The 24,866-nt window shown below is 47.4% G+C and overlaps 1 protein-coding gene across 3 annotated transcripts in view; it reads left to right on the plus strand.

Moving 5' to 3' along the window:
• Positions 1–22,289: 22,289 nt before the first annotated feature.
• The window catches only part of ARNTL (aryl hydrocarbon receptor nuclear translocator like), a 68,928-nt gene continuing 66,351 nt past the window's right edge, over positions 22,290–24,866 (plus strand). For all 3 annotated transcript variants that reach the window (XM_029061188.2, XM_029061190.2, XM_029061189.2), the window contains exon 1: positions 22,290–22,441. The gene's annotated coding sequence lies outside the window, so the exon portion shown is untranslated. The remainder of the gene's footprint in view (positions 22,442–24,866) is intronic.

Genomic DNA, 24,866 nt, shown 5'->3' on the forward strand with positions numbered 1-24,866 from the left:
CCAAGTGCTCGGGAGGGTACAACAGCGTGGCTCAGTGGAAAGAGCCCAGGCTTGGGTTTGAATTCGGATCTGCCACTTGTCAGCTGTGTGACTGTGGGCAAGTCACTTAACTTCTCTGTGCCTCAGTTACCTCATCTGTAAAATGGGGATGAAGACTATGAGCCTCATGTGGGACAACCTGAATACCCTGTAACTACCCCAGTGCTTAGAACAGTGCTCTGCACATAGTAAACACTTAACAAATACCAACATTATTATAGAGAAGCAGCGTGGCTCAGCGGAAAGAACATGGGCTTGGGAGTCAGAGGTCATGGGTTTGAATCCCAGCTCTGCCACTTATCAGCTGTGAGACTTTGGGCAAGTCACTTAACTTCTCTGTGCCTTCGTTATCTCATCTGTAAAATGGGGATTAAGATTGTGAGCCTCATGTGGGACAACTTGATTACCCTGTATCTACCCCAGCACTTAGAACAGTGCTCTGCACATAGTAAGCACTTAACAAATACCAACATTATTATTATTATTACAATATAACAGAGTTGGTAGACAAGTTTCTGATGATTGGTTTCAGGTGCTTGTTTCCATTCAAATCCTTCTCACTGGCAATGGACAAAGTGATTCATGGATTTTCTTTGCACACAGTAAGTGCTCAATAAATATGATTAATAATAATAATAACTTAAACCTCCCCCTACCTCCACTCTTTTTTTTATGATATTTGTTAAACAAATACTATGTGTCAGATATACTCCTAAGCACTGGAGTAGATACAAGATAATCCAGTTGGACATAGTCCGTGTCCCACATAGGGCTCCCAGTTTTTTCATCCCCATTTTACAGATGAGGTAACTGAGGCACAGAGAAGTGAAGTGACTGGCCCATAGTGACATAGCAGACAAGTGGCATAGACAGGATTAAAACCCATGTGTTCTGACTCCCAGGTCCATAGGCCATGCTGCTTCTCCCTCCACCCCCTGATCAGTAACTCCTTTTATTCAATAAACTCTGTTTTCAAGTAACATCACCTTTCCTTGTGAGTAGAATAAGCTCTTTGTGAGTAGGGACTATGTTTCGGGGGTTTACCGAACTTCCCCAATTGCTGAGTATAATGATTTTTTTAAAAAAATAGTACTTGCTGAGTTCTTATTATGTGCCAGGCACTGTACTATACACTGGTGTAAATACAAGGTAACCAGGTTGGACACAGTTCCTGTCTCCTCTATGGGGCTCACATTCTAAGTAGGCGAGAGTATGATTTAGTCTCCATTTATCAGATGAGGTAACTGAGGCTCAGAGAAGTTAAGTGACTTGCCAAGCTCCTCCAACAGACAAATGGCAGGAGCTGGAGGAATTCAGCGAGGAAGATGATCCACAAACATGTTGGTTAGGTAGGTGATTCTTGTACCAGTTCTGCTACTCACTGTTATCTTTCAGCACATTTTGTGGGAATTAGGAACTAAGATGTCTAGACTGTAAGCTTATTGTGGGCAGGGCACATATAATAATAATAATAATTATGGTATTTGTTAAGCACTTAACTATGTGCCAAGCACTATTCTAAGCACTGGGGTAGATACAAGGTAATCAGGTTGTCCCATGTGGGGCTCACAGTCTTAATCCCCATTTTCAGATGAGGTAACTGAGGCACAGAGAGGTTAAGTGGCTTGCCCAAGGTCACACAGCAGATAAGTGGTGGAGCCGGGATTAGAACCCACATCTTCTGACTCCCAAGCCCCTGTTCTTTCCCCTAGGCCATGCTGCCAACTTTGTTGTATAGTACTCTCCCAAGCACTTAGTACAATGCTCTACACACAGTAATCACTCAATAAATACCATCGATGATGACGTATCATTCAGTCCTGTGGAAAAAAAAACAGCAAAAAGCCTAAACTTAATTGTTATCGTTAATAGTCCCCCAACCAAAGCTTGACTCGGTCCTCTCCGATTTTGAATAGCACATTGTAAACACACAGATAGTAGTAATAGTATTCATTAAGCACTTGGTGTGTGCAGGGCACTGTATTGAGTGCTAGGAAAGAGCACAGAGGAGGGATTTAGACACCAACCCTGTCCCTTGAGGGGCTCACAGTCTAGTCCAGCAATCTAATTTGCCAATTTGTTGTCTCCAAATTTGCCACAATGACAGGCACTGCACCCCCCATCCCAGCCGGGAGACCCCAAGATGGCTGAAATGGGAGGAGCAAAATGTGTTTACTTACTGCCTTAGCACATTTTGAGCAACAGTGAGGCCTGGTGGATAGAGCACAGGCCTGGAAGTCAGAGGGACCTGAGCCTCCACTTTGCTTTTTGACCTTGGGTAAGTCATTGATTGATTGATTCATTCATTCAATTGTAACTATTGAGCTCTTTGTGTGGAGCACTGTACTAAATGCTTGGGAGAGGACAATACAACAATAAATAGTGCCCACGACGAGCGTTCAGTCACTTCATTTCTCTGGGCCTCTGTTCCCTCATCTGTAAAATGAGGATTGACACCCATGTGGGATAAGGACTGTGTCCAACCTGATTACCTTGTATCTATCCCAGCGCTAGAACAGTGTCTGGAATGTTTAAGCTTTTCACAAATACCATCTAAAAAAAAAAGATTGAATATGCAGTTGCACAATCATTTGACGTCATGTATTTTTTTTAATTAACTTTGAGGGCAGATGTAAAATTTTCAATTTTCTTCATTATCTAGTTGATGTTGTGAATATTTGTTAGTAATTTAAACCTCCATCTCCTAACCTCGGTTAGTCATTTACCTCTAGAGCTCTCTGTTCCAATCCTGCTGAGAACAGTGCTATCAGTGCAATCATCCATAATAACCTGCCTAGAAATAACCCAGTCCCATATTCAGATTCAAATAAATACATCATCATCATCAAAATTGCAGGCTTTATTAAGTACTTACTAGGTGCCAAGTACTGGTTTTTTATGGTATTTGTTAAGCATTAACTCTGCATCAAACATCTTTCTAAGCTCTGGGTTAGGTAACAATTATTTAGGTTGGACACAGTCACTGTCCCACATGGGGCTCACAGTCTGAGTAGGAGAGAGAACAGGGATTGAATCCCCATTTTTAGTCGAGGAAACTGAGGCACAAAGAAATGATGTGACTTACCCAAGATGACACAGCAAGCAGTTGTGAGAGCCAGGATTAGAACTCCGGTCCTCTGACTCCCAGGCCTGTGTTCTTTCCACTAGGCCATGCTCCTCCTCCCGTGTTCTGTGCTGAAGTAGATACAATACAATCGGTTCATGAAATAAGTATGCCAACATCTCGGAGAAACTCGCCTTCGGGTGGAGGGTGGGGGAGGAAGAGGGGCTAGGGTCTGGCAGATCAGCCCTTACGTCAAATTTTATTTTCACTCCTTCTATTTGACTCTGAAAGCCCACACCAATCCCTTTTTATTCTTCCCAGTTCTAACGTTGACTCTGGAAGATGTCACACGCCGATTGTTTTGTTTATCAAAATCGTTCGCCTGCTTAGGAAATACCCTCCAACCTCCTGTCTGACTCATAGGTTAAAAAGGGTGAGTAATCTCTTTGGTACTCACATGGAACGAGAGGGAACCCTTCCCATCTGACTTCCTGTCCTACAAAAAACAAAACAAATGACATGCAGAGGACGCTATTCAATTTTCCCATTTCAGCAGTTAATAGGGCTCAGGACTTGAGAAGCCAGAACTGTCCTCTTCTACTTGGTTTAGAATGTCTCTGGCTTCAGTTGTGCTCTAAAAAATAACCCAAATAATAAATAATAAGTAATAATGAAATAGCCCAAATACTAAATAGCCCAAAAAATACTTTGGTGGGTAGACTGTAGTGTCTGGAGTGTAAGCTCGTTATGGGCAGGGAACATGTCTGTTATCTCTCCCAGGTGCTTAGTATACTGCTCTCTGCACACAGTAAGCACTCAGTAAATACAGTTGATTGAATGACTGTGTAAATCTTTTCACTGTCCTCTTTCAACTGGTTCTGCTTTATCTTCCTCCTGGGTGTTTTCCCACTCAGAAGTAGGCAGGCATTACTTTAGGACTGACAGAGTCCATCTTGGGGGCTGAAGCTTCTACATTACTCTTAAATATGTTACATATTCATTCATTCATTCAATAGTATTTATTGAGCGCTTACTATGTGCAGAGCACTGTACTAAGCGCTTGGGATGAACAAGTCGGCAACAGATAGAGACAGTCCCTGCCGTTTGACGGGCTTACAGTCTAATCGGGGGAGACGGACAGACAAGAACAATGGCAATAAACTGCGTCAAGGGGAAGAACATCTCGTAAAAACGATGGCAACTAAATAGAATCAAGGCGATGTACAATTCATTAACAAAATAAATAGGGTAACAAAAATATATACAGTTGAGCGGACGAGTACAGTGCTGTGGGGATGGGAAGGGAGAGGTGGAGGAGCAGAGGGAAAAGGGGAAAATGAGGCTTTAGCTGCGGAGAGGTAAAGGGGGGATGGCAGAGGGAGTAGAGGGGGAAGAGGAGCTCAGTCTGGGAACGCCTCTTGGAGGAGGTGATTTTTAAGTAAGGTTTTGAAGAGGGAAAGAGAATCAGTTTGGCGGAGGTGAGGAGGGAGGGCGTTCCAGGACCGCGGGAGGACGTGACCCAGGGGTGGACGGCGGGATAGGCGAGACCGAGGGACGGCGAGGAGGTGGGCGGCGGAGGAGCGGAGCGTGCGGGGTGGGCGGTAGAAAGAGAGAAGGGAGGAGAGGTAGGAAGGGGCAAGGTGATGGAGAGCCTTGAAGCCTAGAGTGAGGAGTTTTTGTTCAATATAATATATATATATAATATTATATTCATTGCTACAATAACGGGTTTGGGAAACTGATTCCACCTGAATTACATTTACCTAAGAAGAGTCCATTTGTTCACCTTGTTATCAAAACTCGTCAATCACCTAAAAATGTAAATCACAAAATTCCCAATCTCTGCCTCAATGGCAAGCTCATTTTAAAGATGATCGTTATCATCCTCTTCCTCATCATCGTCACAATCTGCAGTGCTTTACTGATTGAATGCTTTCTGTGTTTAGTGCACTGTACTGAGCTCCTTCCGCCTCCAAAGAACCGTACTGGTGATCTGTTGGTTGCAGAGCACTGTGCTGAGCATCTTCTCTGAGTACTGTACTGGACACTCGGGTCCTATCATTGTCTAGTGGGTAGAGCACGGGTCTGGGAGTCAGAAGGATCTGGGTTCTAACCTCAGCTCTGCCACTTGTCTGCCCTGTAATCTTGGGAAAGTCACTTCACTTCTTTGTGCCTCAGTTCTCTCATCTGTAAAATGGGGATTATAGCTGTGAGCCTCACGGGGGACAGGGACTGTGTCCAACCTGATTTTCTTGTATCCACCCCAGCGCTTAGTACAGTGCCTGGCACAAAGTAAGCGCTCAACAAATACCACAATTGTTATTGTTGTTGTCATGGGGAAAGTATGAAAGTATGGTTTGCACATGCTCTCAAGGAGTTTATAATCTAATGGGGAAGACAAGGATATATAAACGGACAATATACATAAGTTACTTTTCAATCAGGGACCAAATTCCACACCCCTAAAAATGGGTTTTGGGGGTGGCCTGAAGGCCTACCTCTGTTCTCTCAAGCAGAAAGCATTTTGACACTGATTGAAGTGACATTCCATCACCAGGAATAAACACCCTCCATATGGCTGGGTAATATTTCCAACCAAATTTTGTTTTCTCCTGCCAAAAGAGCAATGTTTTCCAAGGAAAGTCTAAAATGGTCTAAATTCACAGTCCCATGAACCTCCTCTCCACAGCCTCACGCCCTGTTCTATCCCGACTGGGGAGCTTCTAATGGCTTAAAGGCTCTTCCTGGACTTTGGTACATATTTGAGCAATCAGAGTCCATTCCTCCAGAAAAATATTCTACATGGTTATTCTCGAGTTTATGTTCCGTGAACAAAAGGAACCAAGAGTTACCATTTATTGGAATGGCCTTGGATATGGACATTTGCCAACTCTTGCAGGATGAATGGTAACTTGTGCCAGGTGTAGAAGAAAAACACTGCTGGGAGAGAGAAGGCTTGTAAAATTGTGGGCCAGAAAATGGTTTGCACGTGTTTACCAGGCCGAGTTCGAGGGCTAGGGTAATCTCCATTTTATACAATTTTAAGGCATTGTCATTTTATGATGGGCCATTTTTTTGTGAAAGGAAAGAAAGATGTCAGAGAAGTCTGTCGGTCAGTAGTATTTACCGAGTGCTTACTGTGTGTGGAGCACTGTGCAGAGCGCTTGGGAGAGTATAATAGAATGATATACACACATTCCCTACCCACAACGAGCTTACAATTTAGAGAAACTCTGCCAGTGCTAATGTAGACTCAAAAAGACCAAGGAAATAGGACACAAGTTGTTCTTATGATACATTTTCAAAGCCCAGAGAAAGCTGTGTTAAGCATGGCACACATAATTTACCTCAAGGTAATCATGTTTTGGATTTGAAGAATACTCTAGATTGTAAGTTCATTGTGGGCAGGGAGCGTATCTACTAACTCTGTTGTATTGTACTCTCTCAAGCGCTAAGCACAGTGCTATGTACATAGTAAATGCTCAAAAGGTATGATTGATTGATTCAGAAGAATCCTCACTGCAGGCTCACCTAGTTTATTCTGAGTATGTACATTTCTTAGAACTTGATGAGAAATTTTTTCAGAGATGACTCCTTCTTGATGTGTATTATGCTGTATTCTTATATTGTTCTAGAGAGGAGGAAGCACAATTTCAATCACATTTATTGAACACTTACTGTGCATAGAGCACTGTACTAAGCGCTTGGGATGTTACAGTGTAACAGGATCGGTAGGCATGTTCCCTGTCCAAAAGGAGCTGACAGTCCAGTGGGAGAGACAGACATTAATATAATAAATTGTGGATACGGACCTAAGTGCTGTGGGGCTAAGGGAGGGTGCAAATCCAAGTAAGAGGGAGCGGGAAAAGAGGAAATGAGGGTTGTCAGGGAAGGCTTCTTTGAGGAGATATGCCTTGATTAAGGCTTTGGAGATGGGAAGAGTGATCAGCCATCAGATATGAAGAGGAAAGGCATTCCAGGCATTAAATTTGGAATTTATACCCCAAATCCAAGATTATGATTTTTTTTTCTCTTCTTTCCTGGAAGATTCTCCTTATAAAATACATAACCTAGCTCTTGTCTAGCTCTTCCAATTAGAAGATTGCTTTCTTCAGACCAGAGGAAAGAGATTTGAATCACTTCTTCCTTCTGGGAATTCCTTCCATCCTCTCCCAAACCCATCTTGCATTTTCTGGATAATTTTGAGTCATTTGGATCATCATCATCATCATCAAAGGCACTTATCAAACGCTTATTATGTGTAGAGCACTGTATTAAGCTCTTGGGAGAGTGCAATACAGTAGAGTTGGTCAAAGTTTTTACCGCCCATTGGATAGTTTCTTTTCTATGATTTTGAATTATAACAGCTAAGATATGGCTGACCGTATTTTGCCCACAATTTTACTATAGAGAAGAACGGATTTAAACACTAACATATCCACAAGATATAGGAATGATGAATATTCTGTCAATTTCCCAAAATTAGAAAAGTCATTGTCTGTGGAACTGAAGAACTATCCATCGCTTTGCCTGAAATTCTCTTTGGAATGAGGAGGATTAAAGTGGTTTAGTGGGAATTTACATATACTACTTTACTTTTGGAAAATAAGCACATTATAGTGGATAGAGCACAGGCCTGGGTGTCAGAAGGACCTGGCTTCTAATGCCGTCTCTGCCACTTGTCTGCTCTGTAACCTTGGGCAAGTCATTTCACTTCTCTATGGCTCGGTTCCCTCATCTGTAAAATGGGAATTAAGACTGCTAACCCACCAGACTTGTGTCCAACCCAATCTGCTTGTATAATAATACTAATGATGATGGTATTTAAGTGCTTACTATGTGCAAAGCACTGTTCTAAGTGCTGGCACTGTTCTAAGCACTGAAAAAAAACACCCCAGTGCTTAGTACACTGTGTGGCACATGGTAAGCACTTAACAAATGTCACTATTATTATCATTACAGTGTCTATTCTTCTCCATGTCTCTTTGCTGACCTCTTCTTTTATTATTATTATTATTATTATTGTATTTGTTGAACATATACTATGTGGCAAGCACTGTACTAAGCATTGGGGTACATATACAAGTCATTGATGATGATGGCATTTGTTAAACACTTACTTTGTGCCAAGCACTGTCCTAAGTGCTGGGAGGGATACAAGGTCATCAGGTTGTCCCACCTGATCACAGTTTTAATCCCCATTTTGCAGATGAGGTAACTGAGGCACAGAGAAGTTAAGTGACTTGCCCAAAGCCACACAGCCGACAAGTGGCGGAGTGGCGGATCCGGGATTAGAACCCATGACCTCTGACTCCCAAACCTGGGCTCTTTCCACTGAGCCACGCTGCTTTTCAAGTCAATCAAGTTAGATACAGTCCCTGTCCCACATGGGACTCATCTGGGGTCCACAGTGTTTTTTTTAAATCTACTTTTATGATCTTTCAGCACTCTTCCCTACCTACCTCATTTTCTCTTTCTTTACTTCTTTTTGGGTCACTCTGTTCCTCATAACCCCCAGCCCCCCTCCTCTCCCTGCCTTTTCTTCTCTCCTCCTTCTTACCTCTTAACTCAACTCCAAAAAATATGTGCCACAAAACAGTGGATGGGGCTTTCTGGGAAGATGCTAGAGACCCCAACTTGATTCATTAATTCAGTCATATTTACTGAGTGTTTACTGTGTGCAAAGTACTGTATTGAGCGTTTGGGAGAGTACAATACGGCAACAAACAGACACATCCCCTGCCCACTACGGGCTCACAGTCTAGAGGGGGAGACAGACATATAAATAAGTAAATAAATAAATTCCAGGTATATACTTAGGTGCTGTGGGGATGGGAGGGAGGATGAATGAAGGCAGCAAGTCATGGCGATGCAGAAGGGAGTGGGGGAAGAGGAAAGGAGGGCTTAGTTAGGGAAGGCTTCTTGGAGGAGATGTGCCTTCAAAAAGGCTTTGAAGTGGGGGAGAGCAATTATCTATCTGACAGGAGTAGGAAGGGTGTTCCATGTTAGAGGTAGTAGAGAAGCAGTGTGGCTCAGTGGAAAGAGCACGGGCTTGGGAGTCAGAGATCATGGGTTCTAATCCCAGCTCCGCCACTTGTCTGCTGTGTGACCTTGGGCAAGTCACTTAACTTCTCTGTGCCTCAGTTCCCTCATCTGTAAAATGGGGATGAAATCTGTGAGCCCTACGTGGGACAACCTGATTGCCTTGTATCTACCCCAGCGCTTAGAACAGTGCTCGGTACGTAGTAAGCGCTTAACAAATACCAACATTATTATTATTACGTGGGCAAGGGGACGGTGGCGAGTTAGACGAGATCGAGATACAGTGAGAAGGTCAAGCATTAGAGGAGCGAAATGAGCTTTAGAGGAATGAAGAGGCCAGAGACTGATGGTTGAGGTCAAGACTCTGAGCTCTCCCTCTGCGTTGAGATACCACTCCTCCAGGGCCTCCAGGGGAGTGATGATTTTGCCCTTCTCACTCCGTCGCCATAGGCAGCGTTTCCTCTCCTTCTCCTATAATTCTACCAATTCTCCTAAGAATTGGATGTCTACAGCCCAGGTATTACACGGGACTGAGGGATTGATTGAGTGGAGCAGAGGTGGCCAGTAGCATGGAAATCTGGCTGCAAATGGGTACTGCTAGAGCTGGAGCACACTACATGGTAAAACACAGGCCTAGGAATCAGAAGGATGTGGGTTCTCATCCCGGCTCTGCCACTCATCTTCTGTGTGACCTTGGGCAAATCACTTCTCTGGACCTCAGTTCCCTCATCTGTGAAATGAGGATTAAGACTGTGAGCCCCTTGGGGGACAGGGACCGCGTCCAGCCTGATGTTCTTGTATCTACTTCAGCAATTAGAACAGTGCTTGGCACATAGTCAAGCCCTTAAGAAACACCATCATTATCAAACCTGTGAGTCCGCCAGCCTCCTTGGGTTCCAGGACTGCCTTTCCATGAATTCATTAGAATACCCAATTTGAAATGGTAACTTTTTAGGAATGTTCCCTTTGAACAGAATGAGATGGCTTCATATATATGATTCCATAGGCACCAAGCTGAAATAGTCAAGGGATGAAAAAAGAGAACTCTTTCCTAATACTGGTTAGGAACAGAATTGGAACTGTGGTGATTATTACTCTCTTTGGAATGAAAATTTTATTGCCAGCAATTTGTGGGAGGGTGTGTGAGTTGGAGACAGGGACCCATTAGAGCCAAACCAATTTTAGAAACAATTGTCGGGGAATAGATTCACTGTCATGTCTGTGTCACCTGCTTGCATGAAGGAAACAAGCAACATCAGTCAATCCGTGGTATTTATTGAGCACTTACTGTGTGCAGAGCACTGTACTAAGTACCCGGGAGAGTACAATACAACAGAGTTGGTAGACACATTCCCTGCCCAGAATGAGCTCACAGTCTCTGCCTGCACAAACAAGACACAGAAAGTATCATCTTGTGAAAATGTTAACACGTTGGGGAAAGATGATCATTCTGCTTCTTTTTTAAAATTACAATTGTGCTGTAAAAATCATTGTAAAACTCATAGTGCTGCATTCTGAATTAATAATGATGGTATTTGTTAAGAGCTTACTATGTGCCAAGCACTGTTCTAAGCACTGGGCATTGTTCTAAACAATAGGCATTCAGAATCTGTTAAGGTTCCATCATCAAAAGTGAATCAATTAATATATTTACGGACTGTGTACGATGTGCAGGCACTGAGTAAGTCAGTCGATGGCATTTTCTGAGTGCTTACTGTGTGCAGAGCACTGTTTTAAGTGCTGGGGAAAGTAAAATACAGCAATATAACAGACACATTCCCTGCCCACAGAAACCTAAAGTGTGTAGGAGAGTATGGGAGAATTAGTAGACATGATCCCTGGCCTCAAAGAGTTAGCAAGGGGATGCAGACTCTCAAAGAATTACCGAGAGGGGTAAGCAATTGAGTATAAACAGAGGTGCAAAGTAGAGCGAGGAGGTACTAGGTTCCAAGACACTAGGTTCTGTTGTACTGAAGGCTCCCAAGTGCTTAGTATAGTGCTCTGCACACAGTAAGCGTTCAGTAAATTCCATGGATTGATTGATTGATGTGGAAGGGGTTAGCTGAGAAGTATTGTCAGGCAATAACAGAAAGGATTGGGTCACGGGACTTTGAAAGAGAGAGAGGATAATACAAAGATTGCAGCCTTGAGAGATGGGAAGGATGCTTGGTGGGGTGTCAGTCAATCCATCAATGATATTTATTGTGTGCTAACTATGCACTAAGCACTGTACTAAGCGCTTGAGAGAACAGTAGGCAGAGTTGGCAGATACATTCCCTGCCCACATTGAGCTCACAGTCTATAGGGGGAGACAGACAATATAAATAAATAACTACCAATTTATAAATTAATTTTATATATTTTAATTATTTTCTTTTCAACAGTAAAGGGAAGTTAGGTGGAGCAATGATCACCACCACCGTCATCATCTTCAGTATCATCATCATCACCCCTCAGTCAGTCATATTTATTGAGTGCTGACTGTGTGCACAGCACTGTTCTAACCACAATATAACAATAAACGGATACGTCCCCTGCCCACAACGAGCTTACAGTCCCTGTGGATCTGGGAAAGATGAACACATTTGATGCTTCAAAAGCTGGGATTTCTCTCCTTAATTTTATGAGTGCTGCTTTTAGAACGAAGCTTTCATTCATCTGGGACAGGATGTATGTTTTCTTTCTCTTGTTATCAATGTGTAACTATCTAATGGATTGGAGATGCCTCCACCTATTCGAACATTTGTAAAAAAAATGTAATGCAAGCTTAGTGGGATTTGGTCAAGAAGACGTCTAATAGAATTGCTACTGTGATGGTCAAATCTCCCTTGCATTTTATGAAGGCAGACTGGCTCCGTAAAAGTGCAAACCAGAGGGAACAAAAGGATGATGTCAGATGGCAGAGAAGCAGCGTGGCCAAGTGGGTAGAGTACAGGCCTGGAAATTAAAAGGACCTGAGTTCTAATCCCACCTCCACCACTTCTCCTCTGTGTGACTTTGAGCAAGTCATTTCACTTCTTCTACCTCATCTGGAAAATGGGGATTCAGACTGTGAGCTCCATGAGGGACATGGATGGTGCCCAATCTGATTAGTTTATATCTAACCCAGGTCTTAGTACAGTGCCTGGCATGTAGTACGCGCTTTACAAATACCATAAAGAAGGGGACATGACAGAATACTGGAGGGCTTATAGATCAAGCTTTGGACCTGAGGTCTTTTCTTTCTTCAAAGAGGAATCGGGACTTTATGACCTTGAATTAGCCCCTCACTGGGGAGAGCGAGAAAGGATTGCAGACTGGATGACTTCCACCACAAGTCCTTTATCCCTTCCACAACCAGTAATCACTTCATACTCTGCAACCTCTGTCAGGATCTCGTTGGATGAAATCGGAAAAAAGGAGCCCCTGTGAGGCAGGCTATTTCCCCCCAGGGTACGCGTTGAGTTTCTACGTGGGAGTGACAGAGGGAGGGAGTTAAACCGACACAGGATGGGTCCGCCCGGGACGTGGGATTACTGAAGAGAATTTCCTAAATAGAAAAATGTGAATGGGTCTGCGGCCAACTTCAGGCTTAGCATTTGCAACACATTAGCATGGCCTGCCCCCTTGCCAATAAATCAGTGTGTTGGGCATCTCGTCCACTGGCATCGCTGAGTCTGGCTGGGGATCCTCACAGCTGCCTGATTTACAGCCTCGTCTCTACTTCGCACTCCTGCCACGGCGGGGCCTTGGTTCAGTCCAGCATTTGGTGATGGGGAGAGTAAGGAGCAGGGACACCCTCTAACTGGAAGGTCGTTGTGGGCAGAGAATGTGTCTGTTATTTGTTGTATTGTACTCCTCCAATCGCTTAATACAGTGCTCTTCACACAGTAAGTGCACAATAGATACCGTTGCCTGATCGATTTAATTATTAGTAGATATTCAAACCCCAAACAACTGAGGGATAGCTGTACTGAGGGAAGACTTGACTGCTCATCAATTCTGTGTTTTTGATAACTCCACTGCATTAGGAAGCATAGAAGTAATACTTTGAAAAGCATTTAGGAAATTAGTCACTTTCAGTTTCGCTTTCACCTCTAACCCAAATAAAATTTGCTGACTGCTTTGAAATTAGATTGTTCTGGAGACAGGAGGGAAGTGAGAGTAAAAAAGCAGGTAGCAGATCTTAGTTGGAAGAACAGATTCACCGAAGTGGAGCCAGTTGGGACAGAGAAATGCCCTGACCGATTGCCGAATGCCGGAAACAGAGCCTCAGCCCAGGAGATAAGTTAATGTCGGTCTCTTCTTCTATACTGTGAGCTTGTTCATTTAATCGTATTTATTGAGCGCTTTCTTTGTGCTGTACTAAGTGCTTAGGAAAGTACAACACTACAAGAAACAGTGACATTCCCTGCCCACAGCGAACTTTCAGTCTAGAGCGGGAGAGATGGACAACAATACAAATAAAGTTACAGATAAGTACATACATCGATGGGGCTGGGAGGGTGAAGATCAAGGGAGCAAGTCAGAGAGACGCAGAAGGGGGTGGGAGGAGCTTGTTGTGGGTGGGGAATGTAACTATCAGCTCTGTTGCATTTTACTCTCCCAAGTGCTTACTTAGTACAGTGCTCTGCACACTGTAAGCACTCAGTAAATATCATTGGTTGGTGAATGGCCCAGGTCTGGTGAAAAAAAATCTTCTTTTGATGGCTCATTCATTCAGTCATATTTATTGAGCACTTACTATGTGCAGATCACTGTACTAAGCGCTTGGGAGATAACAGTAGAACAATAAACAGACATATTCCCTGACCATGAGGGGCATACAGTCTAGAGGAGGAGACAGACATTAATATAAATGAATAAATAGATTGATAGAGGGACTATAAAGATCTGCAGCAGAGACAAGGGTGGAGATGAGGTGGAGGGATGGGTAGAGTGGTCTCCCAACTGAGACGCAAGAAACTCCTTCAAAATGGTGGGCTCAGGGTGAAGCTCAGCACCTAAATTATTGATATTAATGTCTGTCTATCCCCTCTAGATTGTAAGCTTGTGGCGGGCAGATTACGTGTCTTCCACCTCTGTTGTATTGTACTCTCTCAAGTGCTTATACAGAGCTCTGCACACAGTAAGCGTTCAATAAATATCATTGATTGATTGATGAACGTCCCAGGTCTGGTGAAAAAAAGCATCATTTGTTCATTCATTCATATTTATTGAGTGCTTACTGTGTGCGGAGCCCTGACCTAAATGTTTGGGAGGGTATGATGGAGGAATAAGCAGATACAATCCTTGCCCACAATGAGCTTACAGTCTAGAGGGCGAGACGGACGTTGATATAAATAAATAAATGACAGATATAGACATCAGTGCCATGGGGCTGGGAGAGGGGCTGAATAAAGGGAGCAAGTCAGGGTGACGCAGAAGGGAATGGGAAAAGAGAAAGGGGGGCTTAGTCAGAGAAGGCCTCTTCTTTCGACAGCTCAGAGAGTGTCCCATCCCCCAACCCCGCTATCCTGGTACCGTAGGGGTGGATGAACAACCCTGTGTTCCTCCTGCCAACTCCTTCATGGTCAGGAACAGCTTAATCAGGTCCCTGTTTCGAAGTCCCCTTCCCATCTGGAATCATCATCTTTCCAAATTCTCCTTGGATGGAAGCATTCCCCTGGTCACTGCATTGTCTTTCTCAGAACCGTATGAGAGCAGATTTTAAAACATCTGTTTCAGAGTAACAAAACATCAAAAATGACCGAGCTTCCAGAATATCACCCCCACGATTTTTAAATATATCATGACTCTGCCCTGATTATCTTGGATCTTCCCCAGAGCTTGGCACATAGTAAATACTTAACAAATACCATAATAATACGCTCGGGCCTGGGAGTCAGAGGACTTGGGTTCTAATTCTGCTCTGTCGCTTGTCCATTGGATGACTTTGGACACTTCTCTGTGCTTCAGTGACCTCATCTGTAAAATGGGGATTAAGACTGCGAGCCCCACATGGGACAGGGACTATGTCCAACCTGATTGTACACATGTTGCCTGCCCACAAGGAGCTTATAGTCTACACTCATCAGTGTCCTGGCATCCTATGCCAGGCCAATTGATCTGTACTGTCAGCTAAATGCTTAGACTGACAACAACACTATTATACTGTACTATACCAAGTGCTTAGTCCGGTGCCATGCATGCAGTAAGTGCTCAATAAATGCTATTGAGTGGCAGGAAATGTATACCAACTCTTTTATACTATACTCTCCGGGCTTGGGAGTCAGAGGTCATGGGTTCGAATTCCGACTCTGCCCCATGTCAGCTGTGTGACTGTGGGCAAGTCACTTCACTTCTCTGTGCCTCAGTTCCCTCATCTGTAAAAGGGGGATGAAGACTGTGAGCCTCACGTGGGACAACCTCATTCCCCTGTATCTACCCCAGCGCTGTATCTACCCCAGCGCTTAGAACAGTGCTCTGCATGTAGTAAGCGCTTTACAAATACCAACATTATTATTATTATTAAGTGCTTAGTATAGTGCTCTGCACACTGTAAGCATTCAGTAAATACAATAGATTGGGTGACTGACATAAGGCAAATTTGCCGCACTCTGGATTTAAGCTCCAGAACCCATGGGGCTGAAAATTCAATTGTATTTTTTGAGCACTTACTATGTGTACAGCATTGAACTAAGCACTTGGGAGAGTACAATTCAACAATAATCAGACACATTCCCTGCCCACACCGAGCTTACAGTCCAGAGTGGGGGAAAAAATCTGTGTCACAAATGGGATTTGAAACCACACTTCCAGAGGAGACTGGGATATGAATACCGCTCAACCATCCTGACTCCCAGGATGATTATCCCACCAGTCAAGGACATAAAGGAGGAAAACACCAGGAGCTGAGGAAAAGGGATGCAGAGCTTCTTAGCGGAGACCCATTTGGGGAAGAACAGTCACCCTCCCTGGAGGAATGATGGGAACAGACAGAGAAGAGGGGAAAGGGGGGCAGAGTAGGAAGGATTAGCAGGGAGGAGACCAGGCCTAAAAGGAAAAGAAGAATGTGAGGGTTTTGAGGTGAAAGGTTCACAGGCTTCGTAGATAGCCCTTATGAATTCCAAACAAGGAGGTATATGTCATGTGACATGCATTACACTGGGTGACCAGTATGTGATCAATCAATCAAGGGTAATTATTGAGCGCTTACTATGCACAGAGCACTGGACTAAGTGCTTGGGAGAGCATGATACAACACAAATTAGTGGACATGTTCCCTTCCCCTAACTAGCTTACAGTCTAGAGGAGGAGACAGATATTAATATGAATGTCATTGAGAACATGTAATTTCCAGATATACACGTAAGTGCTGTGAGATTGGGGGTGGGGTGAATATCAAATGTCCGAAAGTCACAGATCCAAATGCATGGGAAGACCCCATTTTCCAGAAGTATGGTGATTTTGTGAGATCCTAAAGCATTTCCTTGAGAGGGAATCAATCGATCAATCCATCATATTTATGGAGAGCTTACTGTGTGCAGAGCACGGTACTAAACATTTGGGAGAGTGCAATAGAACACAGTTGGTAGACACAGCCCCTGCCCACAGTGAGTTCCCAGTTATAGGGAGAAACAAATGTTAATATAAATGAATAAATTATGGATATGTACCTAAATGCCATGGGGCTGAAGGAGTGGTGAATAAAAGGAGTGAATCAGGGCAGTGCAGAAGGGAGTGGGAAAAGAGGAAATGAGGGTTTGGTCAGGGAAGGCTTCTGTCAGATATGAAGAGGGAGGGCGTTCCAGGCCAGAGGAAGGATGTGGGCTATGGGGTGGCTACCATTCCTCTATAAACTCCTTGAGCGAGTGGTCTACACCCGCTGTTTCAAATTTCTCTCCTCCAATTGCCTCCCTGATCTCCTCTATTCGGGCTTCTATCCCCTTCACTTCACAGGAACTGCCCTTACAGAGGTCACCAATATTCTCCTTCTTGCCGAATCCATCAGCCTCTACTCCGTCCTGATCTTCTTCAACTTCTCAGCTGCCTTTGACACTGTGGACCACCTGGACCACCCCCTTCTCCTGGAAACGTTATCGAACCTTGGCTTCACTAACTCTGTCCTCTCCTCATTCTTCTCGTCTCTCTGGCTGTTCATTCTCAGTCTCCTTCACGGGCTCCTCCTCTACCTCCCTCCCCTTAACTGTGGGGGTCCCTCAAGGTTCAGTTCTAGGTCCCCTTCTATTCTCCATCTACACCCACTCCCTTGGAGAACTCATTCACTCCCATGACCTCAACTACCACCTCTATGCAGGTGATACCCCAATCTTCTTCTCCAGCCCTCGTCTCTCTCACTCTCTCCAGTTTTGCATCTCCTCCTGCCTTCAAGACATGTCTACTTGGATGTCTTCCTGTCGCCTCACACTTAACATGTCCAAAACAGAGCTCCTAATCTTTCCACCCAAACTCTGTCCTACTCCTGACTTTCCCATTACCATAGAGTGCACCGCCATACTTCCTGTCACACACAAGCCTGTAACCTTGCCTTTAACCTTGACTCCTCTCCATCATTCAATCCATCACTAGATCCTGTCAGTCCCACCTTCACAGCATCATTAAAATTTGCCCTTCCCTCTTCCTCCAAATGGCTACGACGTTAATACAATCACTCATCCTATCCCACCTGGATTACTGCATCAGTCTCCTTGCTGACCTTCCAGCCTCCAATCTCTCCCCACTCCATACTTCATGCCACTGCCCGGATCATTATTCTAAAAAAATGATCAGGACATATCACCCCACTCCTCAGAAAACTCCAGTGGTTGCCCATCCACCTCTACATCAAACAAAAACTCCTCACCATTGGTCAAAGCATTAAATCACTTTGCGCCCTCGTACCTTACCTCGCTTCTCTCCATCTACAACCCAACTCACACACTTTGCTCCTCTAGTGCTAACCTTGTCACTGTATCTCGATCTCATCTGTCTCGCTGCCGACCCCTAGCCCACTTCCTGCCTCTGGCCTGGAATGCTCTCCCTCCTCAAATCTGCCATTTACTCTCCCCCTTTTCAAAGCTGATAAAGTAATCAAGGCGGGATAGGATGAGGGACTGTATTGACGTAGTAGCAGTCTGGATGGAGAGGAAAGGGCAGATTTTAGCAGTGTCGTGAAGGTCGAACCTACAGGATTTAGTGATAAATGACAGAGATGAGTCAGGATAATGCCAAGGTTATGGGCTTTTGAGACAGAATGGATGGTGGTGGTGTTTATGGTGACAGGAAAATCATGGATAGGACAGGGTTTGAGTGGGAAGATAAAGAGTTCTGTTTTGGCTATGCTAAGTTTGAGGTGGTGAGAGGACATCCAAGTAGAGATGTCTTGAAGGCAAGAGGGAATGTGAGACTGCAGAGAGGGAGAGACATCAGGGTGGGAGGTATAGATTTGGGTATCATCTGCATAGAGGTGGTAGTTGAAGCCATGGGAGAGAATGAGTTCTCCAAGGCAGTGGGTACAGATGGAGGAGAGAAGGGGACCCAGAACTGACCCTTGAGGGACCCCCACAAGGAGGGGGTGGGAAGCAGAAGAGGAGCTGGGGAAAGAGTCTGAGAATGAGCAGCCAGGGAGATAGGAGGAGAACCAGGAGAGGACACTGTCTGTGAAGCCAAAGTTGGATAATGTCTCCAGGAGAAGCGGGTGGTTGACAGTATCAGAGGCAGCTGAGTGGTCGAGGAGGGTTAGGGTGGAGTAGAAGCCGTTGGATTTGGGAAGAAGGAGATCAGCGGTGGCTTGAGAGGGCGGTTTCTGTGGAGTGAAGGGGATGGAAGTCAGATTGGAGGGGATCAAGGAGAGAATTGAAGGAGAGGAACTTGAGACAGCTGGTGTAGACTACTTGCTTAAGGCGTTGGGAGAGGAATGGTAGGAGGGAGATGGGGCGAAAACTGGAGGGAGCAATTGATTGATCAATCGATCGATCAATCAGTGTATTTATTGAGTGCTTACTATGTGCAGAGCACTGTACTATGCACTTGGGAGAGTACAATATAACAGAGTTGGTTGACACATTCCCTTCCCACACCGAGTTTACGGTCTAGAGAAGCAGTATGGTTTAGTGGACAGCGCAAGGGTCAGGAAGTCTGGGAGTCTAATCCCGGGTCTGCCACCTCCCTGCTGTGTGACCTTGGGCAAATCATTTCATTTTTTCTCTACCTCAGTTTCCTCTCCTATAGGGAAGCAGGTTTCAATCCCGGCTCTGCCACTTGTCTGCTGTGTGATGTTGGGCAAGTCGCTTCACTTCTCTGGGCCTCAGTCACCTCATCTGTAAAATGGGGATTAAGACTGTGAGCCCCATCTGGAGCATGGACTGTGTCCAATCTAATGATCTTGATGATCTGATGACCCCAGAGCTTAGTACAGTGCCTGACACATAGTAAGTGCTTAACGGATGCAATTTAATGAACCAACAAAACATCAGTTTTTTGCCGCACTTAAACTGTGAGCCCCCTTTGGGACGGGGACTGTGTCTTACTGGTTTACGTTGACTCTACCCCAGTGCTTGGGACAAGGTAAGTGCTTAACGAACACCATGAAAAAGAAGACCCTCAAACTCCGCCTGCTCCAGAGTCTTTGCAATCTCCTCCCAAGTCAGGATGACTCTGGTGCCAATTCTGAGCTGCGGAAATATGCAACAGGAGCCAAAGGAGAAGGAGTCTTGGCACTGAACATCAACAAGCATTGGTTCCATATTTGCACTGGGCGGGGAAGAGGCCAGTTGAAAACTGGACTGCCAGGTGTCAAACTGAACGGATGGCCAGGCTGGCGGAAGCTCGGAGGACCTGGGTTTGGGCTGAACTGGAGTTTGGGGGTATTTTCCTGAGGGCATTGTCCTGGGGGGGTATTATCCTGGGAGTATTGCCCCGGGGATAGTGTCCTAGGAGTTGCCCCATGAGGCCCTCGTAGCAGGGAGGACCAACATCCTGAGGAGATGCTGGACAATGGAGGCCATGAAATAATAATAATGTTGGTATTTGTTAAGCGCTTACTATGTGCAGAGCACTGTTCTAAGCACTGGGGTAGATACAGGGTAATCAGGTCGTCCCACGTGAGACTCACAGTTGATCCCCATTTTACAGATGAGGGAACTGAGGCACAGAGAAGTTAAGGGACTTGACCACAGTCACACAGCTGACAGATGGCAGAGCCGGGATTCGAACCCATGAACTCTGACTCTCTGGGGTAGTAGAGAAGTGGGGCAGCAGGAGGCTGGAGCAGTAGTAGCAGAAGCAGGCAGGGAATGTATCTATCACCTCTGTGGTACTGTACTCTCCCAAGCGCTTACCACAGTGCTCCGCACACAGTAAGCACTCAGTAAATACATTTGATTGACTTGCTCAAGGTCACACAGCAGATAAGAGGCAGAGCCCGGATTAGAACCCAGGTCCTTCCGACTCCCCGGCTCGAGCTCTATCCACTGGGCCATGCCGCTGGCACGCCAAAGCTGACGATGTCTGTAATATTGTTGCGTTGTACTCTCCCGAGGGCTTAGTGCAGTGTTCTGCACATGGTAAGCACTCAATAAATGCCTCTGATGATGATGATTTGGCTCAGAGACAATTGCGTCCCTGCGTGAGGGCGGACTGCAAGTGCGAGTCCGCCTCGGCACAGGGCCAAGCGGCGTGGCCTAGTAATTAGCGCACAGGCCTGGGAGTCAGAAGGTCGTGGATTCTAATGCCGCTTCTGTCACTTGTCTGCTGTGTGACCTTGGGCAAGTCACTTGACTTCTCTGGGCCTCAGTCCCCTCATCTGTAAAATGGGGACGAAGACTGTGAGCCCCACGCGGGACACGGCCTCAATCCAACGTGACTAGCTTGTACCTACACCTGTACTCAGCGTGGCTCAGTGGAAAGAGCCCAGGCTGGGGAGTCAGAGGTCGTGGGTTCTAATCCTGGCTCCGCCGCTTGCCAGCTCTGTGACTTTGGGCAAGTCACGTCACTTCTCTGGGCCTCAGTGACTTCATCTGTCAAATGGGGATTAAAACTGTGAGCCCCACGTGGGACAACCTGATCACCTTTATCCCCCCAGTGCTTAGAACATTCAATCCATAGTATTTATTGAGCGCTTACTCTGTGCAGAGCACTGTACTAAGCGCTTGGAATGGACAATTCGGCAACAGAGACCATCCCTGCCCATTGACGGGCTTGCTTTGCACATAGTAAAGCGCTTAATAAATACTAACATTATTATTACAGTGCCTGGCACATAGTAAGCGCTTGACAAAGCGGTGAGCACAGTGCTGCACACAGAGTGAGCGCTCAATAAATACGACTGGCTGGATAATAATGTTGGTATTTGTTCAGCGCTTACTATGTGCAGAACACTGTTCTAAGCGCTGGGGGAGATACGGGGTCATCAGGTTGTCCCACATGAGGCTCACAGTTAATCCCCATTTTACAGATGAGGTAACTGAGGCACGGAAGTGAAGTGACCTGCCCACAGTCACCCAGCTGACAAGCGGCAGAGCCGGGCTTCGAACCCATGACCTCTGACTCCCAAGCCCAGGTTCCTTCCACTGAGCCACGCTGCTTCTCAGCTGGGTGACTGTGGGCAAGTCACTTAACTTCTCTGTGCCTCAGTAACCTCATCTGTAAAATGGGGATGAAGACTGTGAGCCCCACGTGGGACAACCTGATGACCCTGGATCTCCCCCAGCGCTTAGAACAGTGTTCTGCACAGGGTAAGCGCTGAACAAAACCCAACATTATTATTATTATTATTATTATTATTATTATTATTATTATTATTAATTTAAAAAAGCCAGGGGGAAAGGCAAGTGGAAAGCAGGTGCGATTGGTTGGGGGCGGAGGTGTGGGGTGAGTTCTGCAGAAGCCACCTTCTCATTGGTGGCCTGCCAGGGCGGGCGCCGATTCCTCTTCGTTGATTGGCGGCGGCGAAGCGGCAGGTAGCGCGCCCATTGGCCAGAGCGGCTCCCCAGGCGCGCTCTCATTGGCCCTCCGGGCCCGGCCGCCGCGCTCCGATTGGCCGGGAGCCCGGAGCCCCAGCGGGCCTCCCGATTGGCTGCCGGACAGAGGCAGGTATCCGGGCCGTCCGGCGCTCTCATTGGCGGGCGGGGTGGCGGAGCGGGGCGGGGCGCGGCCATTGGTGGGCGGGGGGGCCGGGCCCGGCCCGGCGGGGAGCGGATTGGTCGGAAAGTAGGTTAGTGGTGCGACATTTAGGGAAGGCAGAAAGTAGGTCAGGGACGGAGGGGCCTGTTTACCTCGGCTGGGCTCGTCGCCTCCGCCGCCGCTGGAGGAACCGACCCCTCGGACCCGTCCGCGGTGAGTCCCCGCCCGAGCAGAACCGAACCGAGCCGAACCCAACCGAACCGAGGGGGGGCGGCGCAGCGCCCCCGGGCGGCCGCTCCTGGTCCTGCCCCGGCCGGCTCTCGCTGCCTCCCTTAAAGGGCCAGCGCCCCCCTTCGCTCTTAAAGGCGCAGGCCCCCTCCATCCCCCCCATCCTTTAGCTCCAGGATGAGGTGTGTGTCTCTGGGTGTGAGCCCGTTGTGTTTAGTAAGCGCCCACCGGGTGCAGAGCCCTGTACTAAACGCCTCTGGTGGGGGGGAGGCCAAATGGGGCTGTGTCCCTTGAAGCCACAGCATCTTGCTCCATCTCCCCCAGCTCAAAAAGCCCAAACGTTCCTTTAGGGTCTGTGTTTTGGGGGGCGGGCAGACCCTGGAGCCTGCAGGGGTCCTGCAGAGGCGGGGGAAGGGAGGTGGGGGGCGCATCAGGGCGTTGTGGGCAGGGGTTGTCCCCCTTTATGGCTGGGGGGGACTCGCCCAGCGCTCAGCACAGTGCTCTGCACACGGTCAGCGCTCAATAAGTACGGTTGAATGAATGCAGGGGGCCTGCAGAGGTTGGGGAGGAGGGGACCCTCGGGACAGTGACCCTGAAAGGCCCCGCATCTTGCTCTATTGCCTCCTCTCCTCCCCCACTCCCACACATCAAAGAGCCCAGTGCCCCTTTTTGGGGGGAGGCATGATTTGGGGGGTGGGCAGGTCCTGGAGCTTGCAGGGGTCTTGCAGAGGTTGGGGAGGGGGCACTCTCAGGACAGTGACCCTGAAAGGCCCCGCATCTTGCTCTATTGCCTCCTCTCCTCCCCCACTCCCACACATCAAAGAGCCCAGTGACCCTTTTGGGCGGGGGGGTCATGATTTGGGGGGTGGGCAGGCCCTGGAGCTTGCAGGGGTCTGCAGAGGTTGAGGAGGGGGGGACCCTCAGGACAGTGACCCTGGAGGGCCCAGCATCTTGCTCTATTGCCTCGTCTCCTCCTCCACTCTCACAGCTCAAAGAGCCCAACGCCCCTTTTAGGGGGCTATGATTTTGGGGGGGCAGGCCCTGGAGCTTGCAAGGGTCCTGCAGAGGTTGGGGAGGGGGGACCCTCAGGACAGTGACCCTGGAAGGCCCAGCATCTTGCCCTACTGCCTCCTCTCCCTCGAACTCCCACACATGAAAGAGCCCAGTGCCCCTTTTGGGGGGAACCATGATTTAGGGGGTGGGCAGGCCCTGGAGCTTGCAGGGGTCCTGCAGAGGTTGGGGAGAGGGGGGACCCACAGGACAGTGACCCTGGAAGGCCCAGCATCTTGCTCTATTGCCTCCTCTCCTCCCCCACTCCCACACATCAAAGATCCTAGTGCCCCTTTTTGGGGGGGGGCATGATTTGGGGGTGGGCAGGTCCTGGAGCTTGCAGAGGTCCTGCAGAGGTTGGGGGGGGGATCCTCAGGACAGTGACCCTGGTGGAAGGCCCAGCATCTTGCTCTACTGCCTCCTTCCCCCCCCCCCCCGCTCAAGAGCCCAATGCCCCTTTTGGGGGCCATGATTTGGGGGGTGGGCAGATCCTGCAGAGGTTGGGGATGGGGAGACCTTCAGGACAGTGACCCTGAAAGGCCCAGCATCTTGCCCTACTGCCTCCTCTCCCCCCAACTCCCATACATCAAAGAGCCCAGTGCCCCTTTTGGGGGGGCCATGATTTGAGGGGTGGGCAGGTCCTGGAGCTTGCAGAGGTCCTGCAGAGGTTGGGGAGGGCGACCCTCAGGACAGTGACCCTGGAAAGCCCAGCATCTTGCTCTACAGCCTCCTCTCCCCCGCCACTTCCACAGCTCAAAGAGCCCAGTGCCCCTTTTAGGGAGCTATGATTTGGGGTGGGGGAGGTAGACAGGCCCTGGAGCTTGCAGGGGTCCTACAGAGGTTGGGGAGGGGGGACCCTCGGGAATGCTGCCACTGGAAGGCACAGCATCTTGTTTTCTTCCTTCTCTCCCCCCGACTCCCAAATCTCAAAGAGCCCAAACGCTCTTGGGGGTTGGAGGGAGGATTTTGGGGGTGGGCAGCCCCTGAAACTTGCAGGGGCCCTGCAGAGGTTGGGGAGGGGGGATGACACCCGGGATAGTGTCCCTGGAAGGCCCAGCATCTTGCTCTACTGCCTCCTCTCCCCCCGACTCCCACATCTCAAAGAGCCCAACCCCCCTTTTAGGGGCTATGATTTGGTGGGTGGGAAGATCCTGGAGCTTGCAGGGGTCCTGCGGAGATTGGGGAAAAGGGACCTTCGGGACAGTGACCCTGGAAGGCCCAGCATCCCGTTCTGCTGCCTCCCCCTTGTCTCAAAGAGCCCAAAAGCCCCTTTGATGGGGTTATGATTTGCGGGGTGGGCAGTCCCTGGAACCTGCAGGGGTCTTGCAGACGTTGGGGGGGGGGGTATACAAGGGACAGT

Source organism: Ornithorhynchus anatinus, chromosome 3 (genome assembly GCF_004115215.2).
Source record: "Ornithorhynchus anatinus isolate Pmale09 chromosome 3, mOrnAna1.pri.v4, whole genome shotgun sequence".
Taxonomy (NCBI): Eukaryota; Metazoa; Chordata; class Mammalia; order Monotremata; family Ornithorhynchidae; genus Ornithorhynchus; species Ornithorhynchus anatinus.